The 16,983-nt window shown below is 35.9% G+C and overlaps 1 pseudogene across 1 annotated transcript; it reads right to left on the bottom strand.

The window, feature by feature from the left end:
- Positions 1–1,259: 1,259 nt before the first annotated feature.
- On the bottom strand, positions 1,260–2,161 carry LOC308357665 (KATNB1-like protein 1; annotated as a pseudogene). The gene has a single exon. The product of its transcript is annotated as a KATNB1-like protein 1 (transcript).
- Between the last annotated feature and the right edge of the window lie 14,822 nt (positions 2,162–16,983).

Here is a 16,983-nt window from a genome sequence, read left to right as displayed (position 1 = left end):
CCTCTCCCTCTCAAGCTAAATCTATATTCATTTTTCACTGATTTAATAACGGAAATAAATGATATCCTCAGGAAAAGAAGCAGTTGCCTTCATTTGAAATATCATAAAAAAAGGCCACTTATTTCTCACCAAATTTAATTGTATACATTATTTCTATCTATTCACTGTTAAGACACCTGTTAGATCTATTGCTGATTGAAGTTATAATACTATATAAAATTGGAATTAATTGAACATGACAAAAGGACAATCGTTTAGCAACAAATATGGTTTTTTTTTTAGAAATATTTAGTGAATTTACTCAAATGAAGAAAGCTTAAATGATACAGAACTGAAAATATTAGGATTCTATATACAATAAAAAGTGAATATAAATTAGCCAAATCCGTGGACATTTCTAGTTCAGCAGTCATAGAAATACATATTCACCTTTTTCTTTTATATAGTAATAACACATACATACATGACACAATGATTCTGGCAAAAAGAAAAATCAGAGATACTAAAAATATTCTCAAGTTTTAAAAATGGTATGGAATAGTTTTAACAACATTTTACATGAGCGGAAACCCCTGATTTAATTCCATGATCTTATCACGCCAGAAGCATGGTTGCTTTTAATTTTTTTAAACAGATATTGGTATCATACACATTGGCTTATTAATAATTAAGGCATTTTGTATACACAGTATCTCAGTGTGGACAAATTTTTAGTATTGATTATTTGCTATGACGTTTTAAACTTGCAAAGTCTTTTCAAAATAAGAAAATAGCCACACACGTTTAAGTGTTTTCTTATAAAAACAATCTTCACAAAAGTCACGATGATTGGTTTTTGTGATTCCTAGTAATAAGTCCTGTCTTCTTTCTGACATAGTATAAATTATATTCTTATGCAGGACTGCATTAAGACCCAGTAGTTCTTAAACAATGTTACCAAATAACCATATAAAACCCAAATGCAGCAAAGGCGAGCAATCTTCACAGTGCATTTTCACCTCTTTGAAGTTGAAGCTGCTCCTTTTGGATATTTATCCACTTCAATGTGAAGTAGATTGCTAGGGTTTCATTAGTGGTTTCGTATGTGGCTTTTTAAAGTAAAAAAAAAAAAAAAAGGTTTGATCTCTTCCACAGTTCACAGTTCTCAGGTGAGACTTACTTCTTCCTTCCTTTCTTTCTTTCTTTCTTTTTTTTTTTTTTTTGAAATCTAGTCTGGGGACTTTTTGAATAATCAAATGCTCTTTAGTAGATGAAGTCTCTCAATGCAACTGTAATAAATAAGCATCTACGTCCTTGACTATATTACCAGTATATCCTGGGACCAAAGTAAGATGGTTTTCTTGTTCCCATAATCCACTTAATTGTTGTTTTAAAATCTGAATATTTCCATCATTTATAATTTCTGTTTTGGATGACAGTTCAGACCACCACCTTTTTATGACTGCTTGAAGCCAGTTTAAACCAACTATTATATATTCTTCAAACTTGCTTTTAAGTAAGCACTTTACTAGAGGCAACAAATCTACACAGCAGCCAAGTGAGATGTGTTGTTTTTCTTCCTGTAAACTCTTGGTGAGCACAGGAAGGCAATCCACAACCACTCCAAGGTCTTCTATCCTCACCAAATAAGCTCCAAGTTCACGTATACTTCTCTTTCTCCAGAATGTTAAAGCTACATTCAATCTCAAATTCCTGCTGAACAAAACTGTGCCATTGCTTCATGGTCCTGAGAAACCTCAGAAAAAACCCACTGTATTTTGATGATGGGCTTTCCGTCTGTGGAGAACCAGATCACCGGAGTTAATCAAGTCTGTCCGAGGATCACGGCGTAATTTTTCAGGCAGGTGACCTGCACGAGCCAGTTCATTTTCTTTATTTGCCATGTCACAGCCCCCACTTCTAGGGGACTGTCGTTTTCTGTAACAAGGATTTGGAAAAGGATGATGCACTTTCTTTCGGCGATAGATCACCCTACGCGGTTTATCTGGGCCTTTCGCAGCTTGTCCAACTGTCCTATTTGTGTCAGCAGCCAACTGTGTTGGAGATTTCTTAACCTCCTTCATGTTAGTAAAATTAGAGATCCTTTTTCTAGATCAGTGGAATGATCCTCGATATTATTACAAAAGCCTCGTTTGTTAACATTGTGGGCTTCAGATGCCATAATCTCTTAAATCCCGGCGCCTCATGGTCGCGCGGCGCCTCAGCCCAGCCCGGCACGAACCAACTGCGCCCGGTAGCCCAGAAGGTCCCTCGGCTCCGGGCCGAGCCCCACTCCGAGCCGTTCAAACGCAGCCGCGCGCGCCAACAAATATGTATTTTTAAAACTTCTTCCCATTCAAGTTTTGTAAACTCTCTCGAGTTACATTTTAGCATTTATTTCTTGATCATGTTTTAATCTTTTGGTAACACAAGAGTATTTGAGAGGGGAAGATTTTGAGCTTGGCATTTTAGTACGCAATCAAGGAGACCACTATTTAATATTTATATTTATGTTCCAATAATAGCAAGAAATAACATATCTTCATATTCTTCTGTCAATATTACTTTAGTTCCTTATAGCAAAAAGTACCAGAGTCTTTCTTTACATTTTACAAGGTCAAACCATTTTATATCTTTTACTATAAATCTTATTTGATTATTAAAATGGAAATTGTATTTCATTTATAGTCCGTTTACATAGAGATATCCCTTCCTTTCTTTCTTCCTCCTTCCTTCATGCTTTCCACTCTTGCTCTTAACTGCATTCTAAAGCTATATATATGTATAATATATATATAATGTCATATATATGTATATACATATTTTCCCTCAACATTTAGAAACTATATAATATTTAAGGACAATAAAACACAAATAATAACTTACTGTTATAGAATTTATTATCATAGAAAATATATAGAAAATAGTATGTGTTATAATTTGGTATTATCATAGTTGTGGTAAAATCTAAAATTATAAAATATGGAATATTAAATTTAAATATGTAAGAGATCCAAAGGTAAAATGGCAGAGTGGCCAACTGGCCAACTGGCCAGGTTTTCCTTGACTGTGTCGGTTTGGGTATTAAATGTGCAAGTACTAGGAAAACTCTCAGTCATGAGTAAGCTAGGATGGTTGGTCACCTAGAAGTAATTCCTATCTAAGAGGGTCAAACCGGCAAACTTCCTATAGACATGAATGTGTGTGTATATATATACACACACACACACACACATCAGATCTTTCAGAAATGTAAATAAAAACCTAATAGGTTGGAAAAAAGGGGAAAATAACCTCTTATTCTGAAGGAATTTTAAATGGCATAGTACATAGTATATACAGAGAATAGAGTTAAATAACCCTTAAAAAAAAAAGCAAGGAGGGGATTGGTGTAAAATGAGGCAAAAAGAAGTCCACACTTCTAAAAAGGTTCTAAAAAACCTTATATGCCCATTAAAGTGTTTTTATTTTATCTTCCAGTTCTGAGGTCAGCAAACTGCAGCCCCTGGGGTCAAGTCCTGCCAGTACTTGTGAATGTAAATAAGGTTTTATTGAACAAGCACACTCTTCGTTTATGTATTGTCTGCGACTGCTTCCCTACTACTACAACAGAATTGAGTAGTTGTGCTAGAGAGTAATTGGTCAGAAAACCTAAAACGTTTACTATTTGCCACTGACTCTTACTGTAGGTATGGGAAAGCTCACAGAGGTATCCAGGAAGTGGAGGGATGTGAATGATCTTATTCAGTCCTTTTATTTTAGCAAAGATGCTGCTCATACTCCAGGAGGTTATTGACCAAAGGGATATTTAAGCAGCACTTGGATTAGTTAGTTGTCTTTTATCCTTTGACCGAGAGCCATCCTAGCAGTAACTTATCCCATCTAAACCACCATTCCATTTTTAAACTTATTACATCGTCCTTTGAAATGTGCGAAAGTGAGATGGGAGTTGGAGGAGAATGGGAGAAATAAGTCTGTTTGAGATATTAGAAGAAGTCTAACAATGTTTCCTTGTTTAAGCCTACGGGAAAAAGAAGTACTTTAATGACGTAACACAAGTCTATTATTTAGAATCAATAAGAATGAAGGAAGTTAATTTGAAAAAAGGCAATTTGGAGAGGAAAGCATATCAAAAGTTTTTTTTCTAAGTTAACCGCTATGGAAAAAAGGCAGGTGTCTATACAAACCCAGTGCGGGGAAACATTTTATCCCCTAAAGGGAAAACAGCTGAGTTAACCCGTATAAAACAACCCAATCATAGGGTAAAGAATCTAGTTTCTCTTGATTAACAATAGATTTTTCTTACCTGTTTGGTGCCTGGTTGGTTTGTTTGCTCGTTTTGTTTTGTTTTGTGATGTTTTGTTCTACCAAGCTGAGGAAGTTCTCCTCTTTTAGTTGGAGGAGAGTTTTTAACCTAATAGGGAGTTGGGTGTTTAAGGTTTTTCCTGCATCTAGTGATATGAACATATGATTTTTTAGGTATATTACATTGCTTGATTTGTAAATGTTAAATCAGCTTTCTATACTTAGAATGAATCATACCTCATCATATAATACTTTTTATAGATTGTTAGATGAGATTTGCTAATATTTGGTTGAAGATTTTTGCAAAAAAATTCATGAGATACATTATTCTTATTTATTTATTTATTTATTTATTTGACAGAGATAACAAGTAGGCAGAGAGAGGAAGGGAAGCAGGCTCTCTGCTGAGCAGAGAGCCCGATGCAGGGCTCGATGCCAGGACTCTGGGATCATGACCCGAGCCGGAGGCAGAGGCCCTAACCCACTGAGATAACCCACCCAGGCACCCCGAGATACATTATTCTTTCACTTTCCTTTTCTACCAATGCTCTTGTCTGATTTTGATATTAGTATAATGAACTAATAGAATGATTTAGTAAGTGTTCCCTCAGCCTCTATTTCTAAAAGTGATTATGGAGAAGTCATATGTTTTCCTCAAATGTTTGGTAGAAGTCCCCAGTGGAACTGGAAATGTTTTGGTCCAGGTGCCTTCTCTTTTGGAAAGTTTTTGTTTATGGTTTTAAAATTAATTTAATAGTTATAGGCCTTTTTAGATGATCTATTTATCCACACATGAGTTTTGGTTGTATCTTGAAAGTATTTGCTCATTTTATCTAAGTTATCAAATTTATGGGTGTGGAACTATTTGTACCTTTCTTATTATCTTTTCAGGCCCATGAAATCAGTGGCCTTGACCTCTATTTAATTTCTAATAGGAGTGATGTGCCTCTCATCTTTTTTCCCAGGGCAAGACATGATAGAAATCTATCAGTTATTGCATCTTTTCAAAGAATTAGCTTTTGGATTTGTTGATTTCCCCTATTTTTCTGTTTTTAAGCTGATTGGTCTCTTCTCTAGTGTTATTCTATATTTTTCTTTTGCTTCCTTTCTTCCTTTGGGCTTAACTTTTTTCCCCCCTAGTTTCCTAAGGTAGAAGCAAGGTTATAAATTTTAGAGCACTTTGTTTCTTTTCTGATATAGACATTTAATGCTATAAATTTCCCTCTAAGTACTGTTTTTGCTGAATCCTACACATTTCACTAAATTTCATTTTTTTTCATTTAGTTTAAAGTATCTTTTCAATTTCTTTTGAGACATATTTTTAATTCATATGTCATTTAGGAGTGTGCTATTTATTTTTTGAAATATTTGAGATTTTCCAACTATGTTTTCATTATTGATTTCTAAATTAACTTCATTGTGGTCTAAGAACATACTTTGCATGTTTTCTATTTCCTTTTAAATTTGTTAAAATGTGTTTGATGGTCCCGAATGTGGTCTATCTCAATGAATGTTTCTAGCAAGCTTTTGAAGAATGTGTATTCTACTCTTATTGGATGAAATACTTTATAGATATGAATTCTGTCAAACTGATCATGTCATCTGTATGACATTCTTCATGTCATCTATATCTCTCTTGATTTTTTGCTTGATTAATCTATCAGTTACTGACGAAACATGTTAAGTCTTCAGGTATAGGACTGGATTTGTCTATTTATTTTTAAGATTTTATTTATTTATTTAAGAGAGAGAGAGAGAGAGAACACAAGCTAGGGGAGAGGGAAACAGACACACTGCTGAGCAGGGAGCCCCATGCAGGCCTCGACCTCGGGATCCCGAGATCATGACCTGAGGCAGATGCTGAACCAACCGAGCCACCCAGGCGCCCCTGGATTTGTCTATTTCTTCCATAAGTTTCATCAGGTTTTGTCTCAGTTATCTTTACATTCTTCTGCCAAGTGCATACAGTTTAGCATCATTTTGTCTTCTTTGTTCTTGTTCATTTTCCCTTTTCTGGAGTATTTCTACCTGCAGTAAAAACCCTAGTTTTCTTTCTATTAGTGATTGCATGGTGTATTTTCTCCATCCCTTTACTATAGTGTGTCTCAATCTTGATACTTAAAGTGTGTTTTTCTTTGTAGGTAGCATGGTAGTTGAGCCTTAGGTGGTATTTTTTCTTTATTTGTTTGTTTTTAATCCATGATGATGACAATCTTTATCTTTTCCCTGATGGATTTATATCATTCACATTAAAAGTGTTTATTTGTACAGTTTATATAGTTGAATTAATGTCCATGTCTGTAACTGCTTTCTATCAATAGACATTTGGTCTTTGTTTCTTCTCTTATTGTTCTTCTTTCTCTGCTATTAATGAGCGTTTTATATGACCACACTTTATCTCCTCTCTTAGAAAGCATTTCAATTATACTTTGTGTGTGTGTGTTTACCCTAGAGTTTACAGCACACATTTAAACTAATCTAAGTTCATTTTCAAATAGCAGCACCACTTCCCAAGTACTATGGATACCTGGTAACAGAGTGTTCCAAATTCCACTCTCCTGCCTCTTACAACACTTCACTTATCCCTATGCTATTTTACTAAATACATTTTTACTGTTATTACCTTAAGTAAACAGTTACATTTTAGATCAGTTAAGGATAAAAAAAAAGATTCTACCTCACCCTGTTTGATTCTTTCTCCATTCCATTCTGTCTCCAAGAAGACAGTGAGGCTATAAAGCAACCGAAAGTGTTTATTTGGGCCTATAGGGACTGCACACCAGCAGACAGTCATCTGAAATCAAAAGTGTGCTCCAAGTTGCAAGCAGAAAGTGCAGGCTTATAAAGGAAAAAGAATCCCACAAGGTTACATAAGTTTGTATTGTAAGAATTATGATTGCTGCTGGCAGATTTTAAACTGACTATATGTGATTGGTTATTTAGCTAATCGGTGTTTCATTATCTATTTCAGTCCGAAATAGGAAGATGTGTTTTAACAGGTGGTGAAGCTGAAATTGACAAAAATTGGAAGTTCTTGGTGTTTTGTTAATTGAAGCAGGAGACCCACATAAACCCTACTTCCTCAATAACTTTGTGACTGTTTTGAGTGACTCTTAGCAATGCTTACTTTATTTTTTGAAATGTCTCACATTTTCTTTGTGTAGATCCAAATTTCTTTAACATCTTCATGCTTAAAACATTTCTTTCAGTATTTCTTTACAGAGCAGGTTGCTGGCGGTGGATTCCCTTAGTGACTCAGTTGGTTAAGCAACGGCCTTTGGCTCAGGTCATGATCCCAGGGTCCTAGGATTGAGCCCCATGTCGGGCTCCTTGCTCAACAGGGAGCTTGCTTCTCCCTCTCCCTCTACCTGCTACTCTGCCAGCTTGTGATCTTTCTCTCTCTCTCCCCATCAAGTAACTAAATAAAATTAAAAAAAAAAAAGAATTTATTCTCCTTCTTTGAAGGTTGATTTCTGGTGTAGAAATCTAGGTTCATGGAGTTTTCTGGCAATACACTAGTATTCCATCTCACCCTCTTCTTGCATGCATAATTTTATATGAGAAATCCACATAATACTTACCATTGTTCCTCAAGAATTTAGGTTCTTTTTTTCCTAAGAAAGGTCTGCCTGTCTTAGATTTTCTCTAGTTTGAATGTAATATGTCTAGGTATGGGTGTTTGACAGATTGCTTTATTTTGTTTTGTTTTATTCAGGTGGATATTCTCAGAACAATCTAGAGCTATGATTTGGCATATTAATAATGTTGCAAGTTTCAGCCATTATTGCTTCAAATATTTCTTTTTTTTAATTTTGTTCTCTCTTCTCATTTGACATTACGGTTACATGTATAATACACATTTTAATATTGCCCCACAGTGTCTTGGGTGTGTTATTGTTTTTCTTTTTCCATGTTTACACTTCATTTTTGTCAGTTTATTTTGATCTCTCTTGAAGCTCATTGATTCCTTCCTGAGTTGTGCTGAGTCCACTGATGAACCCCTCATTTCTGAGGCGACCTTTCCTATTTCTAGCATTTCTTTTAGATACTGTCTTAAAATATCCATCTCTCTGCTTCCCTCAATGTAACCATTTTTGTAAGACACATATTTCGCCATTCGAGCTCTTCACATATTAACTACTGTTATTTTAAATTTCACGTCTATTAATTCCATCTATGCCATCTTTGAGTCTGGTTCAGATCATTGCTTCTTTCAGAATCTGCTTTTTCTTACCTTAGACATGCCTTGCAATTTTTTGTTGAAAGTTGGACATGATGTATTGGTTAATAAAAACTGAATTGAGGGAAAGAGGATTTCAGTGTAAGGATTTATGTTAAACTGGTTAGGGTTTTGGCTTTTTAAAATATTTACTGTAGAAGAAATGCCAAAGTCTTCAAATTCCTCTAGTATCCTCTTTGTTTTTGTTGTTTTCTGTGGACTTTGGTTTCTCTATGTATCACCCCCTCAGAGTCAGTCTGTGTCTTGTAGTCCCTCTTGTTTGAATTCACTTGAATTTATTATATTGAAGCTGTATTGGTTTGATGATAAGATCTGAGGAAAGGGACCATTCTATAATCTTCTGATTAAATATCGGGTTTAAAAAAATATATATATATATATATATCAGGTTTTATTTTTTTGGGAGGGGGCATCCTAGCACTGTGAACTTCATAAGTTTTTCTCCAGTTATACAGTTCATTAACCTTAAAATAAAACTGCCTGTTATTTTACCAGCAAAAATGGGTTTATTTGGGCATAACAGAGAATTGCTATCTGGGACAAATAAGCTATGACAAAACCATAGGCAAGTACAGCACACAAAGGAGAAGAACATTATTTTATGGAGAAGAAGGGGGCAGTTGGGAGGGGTTGTTTTGAACAAATTTCCATTGAGAAAAGCAAGAATTCCCCTAGGGTGATGAGGGTTTTTCATTCACTGAGTTGGAGAGGGGGTGGCTGATGTCTTGTAGAAAACGCAATGCATATCTTTCCCTTTGGGACATGTAACTGATGATACTTTCCTGTTGAGATTCTTTGGTTAGGGGTCTCTAACTCTAAATATTGCTATATTTTACATAGAATGGTAAGTCTTCCCTATCAGACTCTCCCTCTAGCTTCCTAAGTCCATGTTAGTGATGGTCCCTTATATTAATTCTTCACAAACTTTTCCCACCTTTTCTCTATCTCTTGGCTGCAGCAATCTTCATGGATTTCCTCGGATCCCTGTCTTCTGTGGTCAGTACACCTCTCCCACGTTAGGTGAGACAAGAAGACTGGAAGGGGCTGGACGGTGAGAATTTCTCTTTCCTCAACTCAGGTATGGTTTCAGAATTACACTCTGGGAATGTGGTTTTTTGGTTTTTTAGTTTTTTTGTTTGTTTTTTTTTGGGGGGGGTAGGGGGGAGGGTTGTGTTTTCTCCTAGAGATTAGGTCTTTTATCCAAAAGACTCTGGGCATATCTCACAGTAGTTACTCTTCCCCTCTTACTTCCAGAATCAAGAGGACATATTTCTGGGTTGTTCACAGGGAAACTCCGCCCACTGAAGTATGGGAACAGCCTCACATTGTTTCCTTGGTAGTTTCTCATTCCTATGTTCACCTATATTTAGCCTTTAAAAACTTAGGGGGAAAAATGAGCATTGAATATCCCTACCAGTTAGGATTCAAGCAGCTTCTGCTCCATATAAGCAAATTTTTGAAGCTCTGTATTTTTCAGTGTATGGGTCTTTCTAGTTTGGGGATGGGAGTCTGCCTAGTGACCTTAGTTCTCTGACATATCCAAGGGAATGTATTGATTTTTGTTTTGGCCAGACTTTTCTTGCCATAAGGACCATAGTGAAGATTTCCAAGCTTTTTCATGCCAGAGCGGAAACAAGAAGTCCTATGTATCACCTTTAATTGGTGCTAAAGACATTTTCTAATAAGCTCATTTGCGGGTCATCTGATTCCTTAGACGAATACAACTTTATACTGTAATTTGCATTGTTCATGCCTGGACATCATTTCTCATGCCTATAAGCATATCTCGTTTTTTTCAACCTTCTTATCTGCCAAGGATAAAATATATAACTCAATACTTAACTGAGGCCTCACATCTTCTGCGAAAAGTTTTTACCCAAAGTTGACTTTAAAAATTATGCTGAAACTGATAGTTCTGCTGTCTTTTCTCTCCTCAAAAATGACATAATATTTAATCGTCCTTGAAGAAATGGATTTTAGTGTGTAAGCCTGATGATTCACAGACCTGTACCCCTGGGGCAAATAATACATTATATGTTAAGAAAAAAAAATAGATTTTAGATTGTTCGTCTTCATAGTTCCAATGGTTACAGTTGTCTCTAGAATGTTGTAGAAAAAAGTAATATGTTTACTAAACTGAACAGAGTACGAAAATGACTGACAGATGATCCAGGCTCAACACATTTCATTCTGAATGAGGAGATAAGTAGTGTATAAAATTTATTTTAATAGATGGCAGCATGTGTATGTTTAATGATAGAAGTATAAATAAAAATATACCCAAGTCTAGAGGAAGGTGTCACTTATAACAAAGAAAATAGAGGTCATTGAGGAATCAGAAATTGACCTATGTTTTGAGATGTATTAGAGATCAGTAGACACTGGAAAAAAGAAAATTTATTTAAGGGGAAAAAATGAAGTAAGGAAAAAGTACTGAGTCATTCAAGGAATAGGCATGTGAGATAAGAATATATTTTTCCCAGTGTATTTTAACCTAAATTCTTTAGACTTAGCACATTCATAGAACAGTGATAAAAAATGATATAATGCAGGAAAATAAAACTGATAAAAATGTTTTAAAATGATATTGTATTCAAAACCCAGTATCTGTAAGAACTTCACCTAGAAGAAGGAATAAAAATAAAACTTTTTTTTGCTTTATGAACTAAGGACTTTTATTTATTACTGAGCAGAAGCTACACATTGGATACCTGTGTTTAAGAGCCTTTTGACAATGTGGGCATAGCAGAGCATTTTTCTGACGGCCAAATTGGCAAAGATGGCTGAGGCTTAAGTTCCTGCTAAGACAGTCTCTGCACTGGCACTCATTCGAGAGCACACATTCTTCATCGTTAGACTTGCTTGTGACAGATTCTTTCCTTGACCAAACTTTATTGAGGCTCCTCTAAACTCTCTTGCAAATGGACCTCGGCCTTGGCTGCAAAAACCGCAGCTCTCAGCCCTGTCCCTTAAATGACTGCCTAAGGAGGCTCAAAATGCCAGGAAAATTTACTGTTTGTTCCAGCCCAAACCTGACTCTGGGGCTCTAACCTCACTTTTCTTAGAAGCATTTACTTAAAGAAATTGCAACTGTAAATCCCTCCTCTGCCCCTGTGAGATGTACCTTCTATGACCCAGGACTCTCTTAACGATCTGGGAGCCATTTCTTCTAAATGCAGACTCCCAAAGTTCTGCGTTGCCTCCAGTCCCTGTGGGAGGGTAAGGGCCTAGCTTCCCTGGGTGTCTTGCTCCAATTTGCAAAATTAACTTCTGTCCTGAAATATGAAAAGTTTGTTTCTCCTCCGGAAAAGCACTAATGAGCAAACCCAGATGGCCTAATCCCATTACCTAACCACCCCTTCCCGCTTTTTGGTAATTTTCCACAACTCTGACTCTATTCCAGCCCCGGCTCGTTCACCGTCCCTACTCCCTCTCTCATTCTCCCTCTGCACCACCCAGTCACCTCTGCACAGAACGCAATTGAGCTCAGTTTTGTGAAGTCTCATTTCCCTACCGAAGTAGTACTGAGCAAAGTCTTTATCCACTGTCCAGCTCTATTTCTCTTTGACCCTGGATCCCAAATAACTAGCTACAAGCCAAAGAAGATAAATACAATATGACACTTATCATGCAGAAGAACAGACACGTTGAGTCAAACCATGGCCATGTGCAATTTCTGAGGCCCTAGGAGTCCAGCAAGTCCTACCAAAAAAGTAGAGCCTCGAGGCACAGAATCTTCCATTGAGAGAGAGAAGGTAGAAGCCACAGCCTCCAAAGCCACAGCTGGAACCAGAGACATACACAGGACACTACGATTAAATCTGAGGACACTGTAGTAGTTGCCATGATAATTCATCTGTTACGTATTGAAGATTCAATTTGAGAGTAAAATGAATGCTCCAGGAAAGAAGATTACAAAGAAACTAGTACATTTTTACATTCGCAGTGAAAGATGAGGCAAACCATAACCCATGAACTTCATTCTCTTTGAAAATAAATCTATGGTTTAAAAAAAATACCATTAGGCCATGTCTTTATTATTTAAGGGTAGTTCCAAACATCCCTGAAGCCGAGTTTTCATCTGAATTTGCCATGTTTAAGAATTAGAGAATCAGTCTTTATATGGAAAAATAAGCTTTATGTTTAAAGTAATGACTATACATATTTCTACATTTAAATGTTACAATCATAATCCCTTGCCTCATGCAGCTGCTTCCTGGCACTGGTTGAAAATTTGGGTTTGTCAAATGATAGTTCCTCACTTTGGCTGCTATAAGGTTCAATTTGTGCCAGATATCACGTTTTCTTTCTTTTTAGAATTCAGTGAACTAGCATACAAATTATAAAATTGTCATGCATAATTATATAATTCTGAAGCACAAGACAGAATTTATTTAGAGAAAACAACAAATATTTGACCATTCCTTCATTCACCTATTCTGTGGAACATTTTAACTTCCTGCAAATTGTATTGGCCAACTTCTGTTAGCTTATATTCAAACCCTGTTCCAACACACCCAACTTACTTCCCATTACTAGCTTCCATGAAACGTCTATTCTAATCAGAAAGATCATCCACTTGCTCTAAAATTTGTATCTACATTCTAAGTTTATTCTCACACCTTTCTACTGAGTGTTCTTATATTTCCTACACCTGTGAAATGTATTCTCCTTCGTTTCTTTCAAGGATTTCAGGCCAGAGTCATCTACTGAACTACTCTAATTCTTTCCACACTACTAACTGAATCCTTATTATAGGAAAGCTAATTTGCCAAACTTTCAGACAAGATGATGAGAAAGAAGGAAACAATCATTTCACAGTCCGATAAAGTGATGCATTCATTACAGTCACAAGAGGGATGTGTGTGTGTGTGTGTGTGTGTGTATTTCTACATGTATATGTGTTGCATGTGCAGGTGCAAAGATAAATATATGGAAGTACAAAATTAGAGGAAGTTAAAATTCCTTGAGAAGCTTTTTGGGGGGTTTTGTTTGTTTGTTTTGAGAAAGCAAAGCTAGAGTAGGCTGAGTTGTCCTGCAAAATCAGTTCTAGGGAAGGTTTAGATTAGGCTGCATCACAATTTGTAAAACTTTAACAGAGAAGAGAGAAGGAGACCCTATTAAATACAGTGGTTTTAACAAATACTTAGGGGAAATACTAAGCAAGGTGTGAATGTAGACAGGACAGAAAACTTCTGCAAAAAGATTGAAGATTGAGAAGTATGGTATTTCCAGATTAATGAAGACCTTTACACATTTCCTGTCATTTATGGAAATTCTGTGGCTTCACCCAGAGTACTGCCACAGAAGATCTGACTTTTTAGAAATAATTTTCCAGTATCAGGATGATTTGCATATGAACATTAAGATACTGAAAAATTTGGAAATCAATTGTGTTGGAGTGAATGAAAATAAAAGATCCCATTTTCATGTTTGTGGAAAATGTTTATTAGAGACTAGGCCCCCAAATTACCACAGAATAGTTACAGAAAGAGGTTACATGTCAGTAATGTCACAGGATTGAGAATGTCCAGCCTGACTGATGAAGGTCCCGTTCAGGAACATATGTCTCTACCCACTCAAGATATCAGTTTTCATTGCAGTATCTTCTTCATTGTTTTCTCAAAAATTTCACTGCTGATTTTTAAGGAAACAAAATAACGATTCCATTAAAAATTATTAAAAGTGATAACTGGGTAACAAAAAATATTAGAAAAATCCAGAAGACCAGTATGTCCTATAGAAAGTGGGACAAAAGTAACTGCAGCCATAACCACCATAGCCTCCAAGGCCACAGATGGAACCATAACCACAGCTCAGACCACCAAGGCCACCAACACCATAGCCAAGGCCACCATGGTAGTTGCTCATAATAGTAGCCATAATAGTTGGTTTGGTGTTGAAGTGAGTTTCTTGAGAATGAGTATCACCACCTGTGCTTGGATTTTTATACTCCTTCATTCTGGATGTGGTAAACCACAATGCATGAGCGTCATTCTTTTCAAAAATCCATTTTTGTTGAAAACAGTACTATTATGCCATACTTTTCCTATTAAGGTAGTCCCAAAGATGCGTGCGTAAATTTTTCTTTTAGTTTAATTTTCATTCCTCCAAACCAGCCTTTGTATTGAATAGTTATTTTCATGTCTTCAAAGCCTCTGTTTTCCTATACTTCCATATCTACATCATAATAATCGGGCTTCTTGGGCACCTGGGTAGCCCAGTCATTAGGCGTCTGCCTTCAGCTAGGGTCATGATCCCAGGTCCCTGGGATCGAGCCCTGCATTGGTGGGAAAACTGCTTCTCTCTCTCCCACTCCCCCTGCTTGTGCTCTCTTTCACTGTATCTTTCTCTATCAAATAAATAAAATCCTTTTTTTTAAAAAAAGTAATAATCAGGCTTCTTCACTTTAGAGAATTTGAAATTTTGATATTTGTCAATGATATGTCCATTTTGCCTCAGATAGGATTCTCTTCAATGATGATTTCTCCTTAATATTTATGATTAAATAAACTAGGGTAAATTTATTGAATAGTCATAGTGATTGTAAAGTCTTATTTTTCAGAAAGGAAATAGGAACAAGTATGTGCTTTTACTTTCTTGTTTGCATGTTTGTATAATAAAGTCAGCACTTTCATACTTGTAAAGATAATATTCGTAATTCAATACTCTTGTCATAAAATAAATCAAGCCTTCTCTCTCAAGTTTTTTCCTGCTGCAACTTATATTAAACCTCTGTTCTACCTAGGTGAGCCTCCTGAATCATTTAAAACTTCAAATGCCTTTCTCACTTGGGTCTTTAACTCAAACATTCTCTCTCATTACAAAGTAACCTCCTCCCCTCTCCTTCTAGCTTCCTTTAACACTTCGAGTTTACAAACGCCTACTAACACACTACTAATCTTCCATATTGACACTGCCTCTTCCAAAATGTGTTTTTCATTTTTTTAAAAGATTTCATTTATTTATTTGATAGGCAGATCACAAGTAGGCAGAGAGGCAGGCAGAGAGAGAGAGGAGGAAGCAGGCTCCCTGCTGAGCAGAGAGACCGATGCAGAGCTCGATCCCAGGACTCCAGGATCATGACCTGAGCCGAAGGCAGAGGCTTTAACCCACTGAGCCACCCAGGCACCTCATGTTTTTCATTTTTTAACTGTTTACTGAGACTAGTTTTAAAACACTTCGAGGTCATGGAACTGATGCCTAATGGGATGATTTGTAAATATGTATTTGTTGATTTTTTTAAATTTGTTTTTTCTTCAAATGCCAATTTAAATTTGTATATGCTTTTTTGAAGAGTTATCTATGCAAAGGCATGCTTCATATTTCAAATTTCACAAGAGAATCACAATTAAAAGTTTCCATGTGTATCTTATTATGAAGAAAAAAAAACTATGCTAAGCTTTTGGGCAGAGAAATGATAGATGATAAATATATAAATAATCACTCCATGTACTTTAAACCCTACAATTTCATTGTATTCACAGAGGAGTTTGTGCGCATATCACTTCATGTTGTATGCATGTGTGTGTATTTGGTGTGTGTTAATGAATATATACACGTGATTTTTTCTTATGAACAACATAAAGGAGTGTATGGAAGAGTTAAAATGATAGTTACACTCATTTCAAGACTGAATCAGAGGAATTAACTATTATAGTGCTGCCGTGTCTTATAAATAATTCTGAGAAGTATAAAATGAGTTGCATTAAGAAGAATATAAGAATTCTTTAAAGTCAGAAGAGAGGAGGAGGTTTCAGCAAAGAAAAACAGTTTTAGCTCATGACCCAAGACAGAGGTAAACAAGGTGTGCCCTCAGTGAGCAAAACACTGTGTGGCTCACACACAGAGTTTAAAGAATAATTGATGGTTGGGAAGCATATTAACATAAGACCAAGGTGGACCATACATTGTATGCTACAGTTTTGTTTAGGGCAATGGCAGCAAAGTACTGATGTTTTAGGAAGACGTATTTTCTTTGCAATGTGGATTGTATGATGAATCCTTGAAAGCAGGAGGACCACTTGAGAAGCTCTTGCAATAACCTCTCATGGAACAAAATAAGAAAAATGGACTGGAAAGGATGACCCTAACATATCTTATTAAAAATCGATAACATGTGTGCAGATATTTAGAGACAAGTATAAACCTTATAAGCCATAGTTATATTATTTTTCCTTATTATTATTATTGTTTTATACCTCTTAAGATTAGCCTTCTTAAATATATATGTATATGTATCAGGCTCTAAGATTCCTCAGTACATTTGTTTAAAGTGCATAAATTTAAATAATTGTGATGAAATTCATTTCTTTGGATTTCTAGTCAGTCATCAGTCAGTTGGAAGGGAAATATCTTTGTAAATATTCAGGAATAAGAACTCATCCAGGCAACTTAACTATAGATTTTTATTTATTTATTATTTATGAGAGAGGGAGAGAGACCACAATCACAAACAC

Source organism: Martes martes (assembly GCF_963455335.1).
Source record: "Martes martes genome assembly, chromosome: 16".
Classification (NCBI taxonomy): Eukaryota; Metazoa; Chordata; class Mammalia; order Carnivora; family Mustelidae; genus Martes; species Martes martes.
This window is presented reverse-complemented; position numbering and strand designations above follow the sequence as displayed.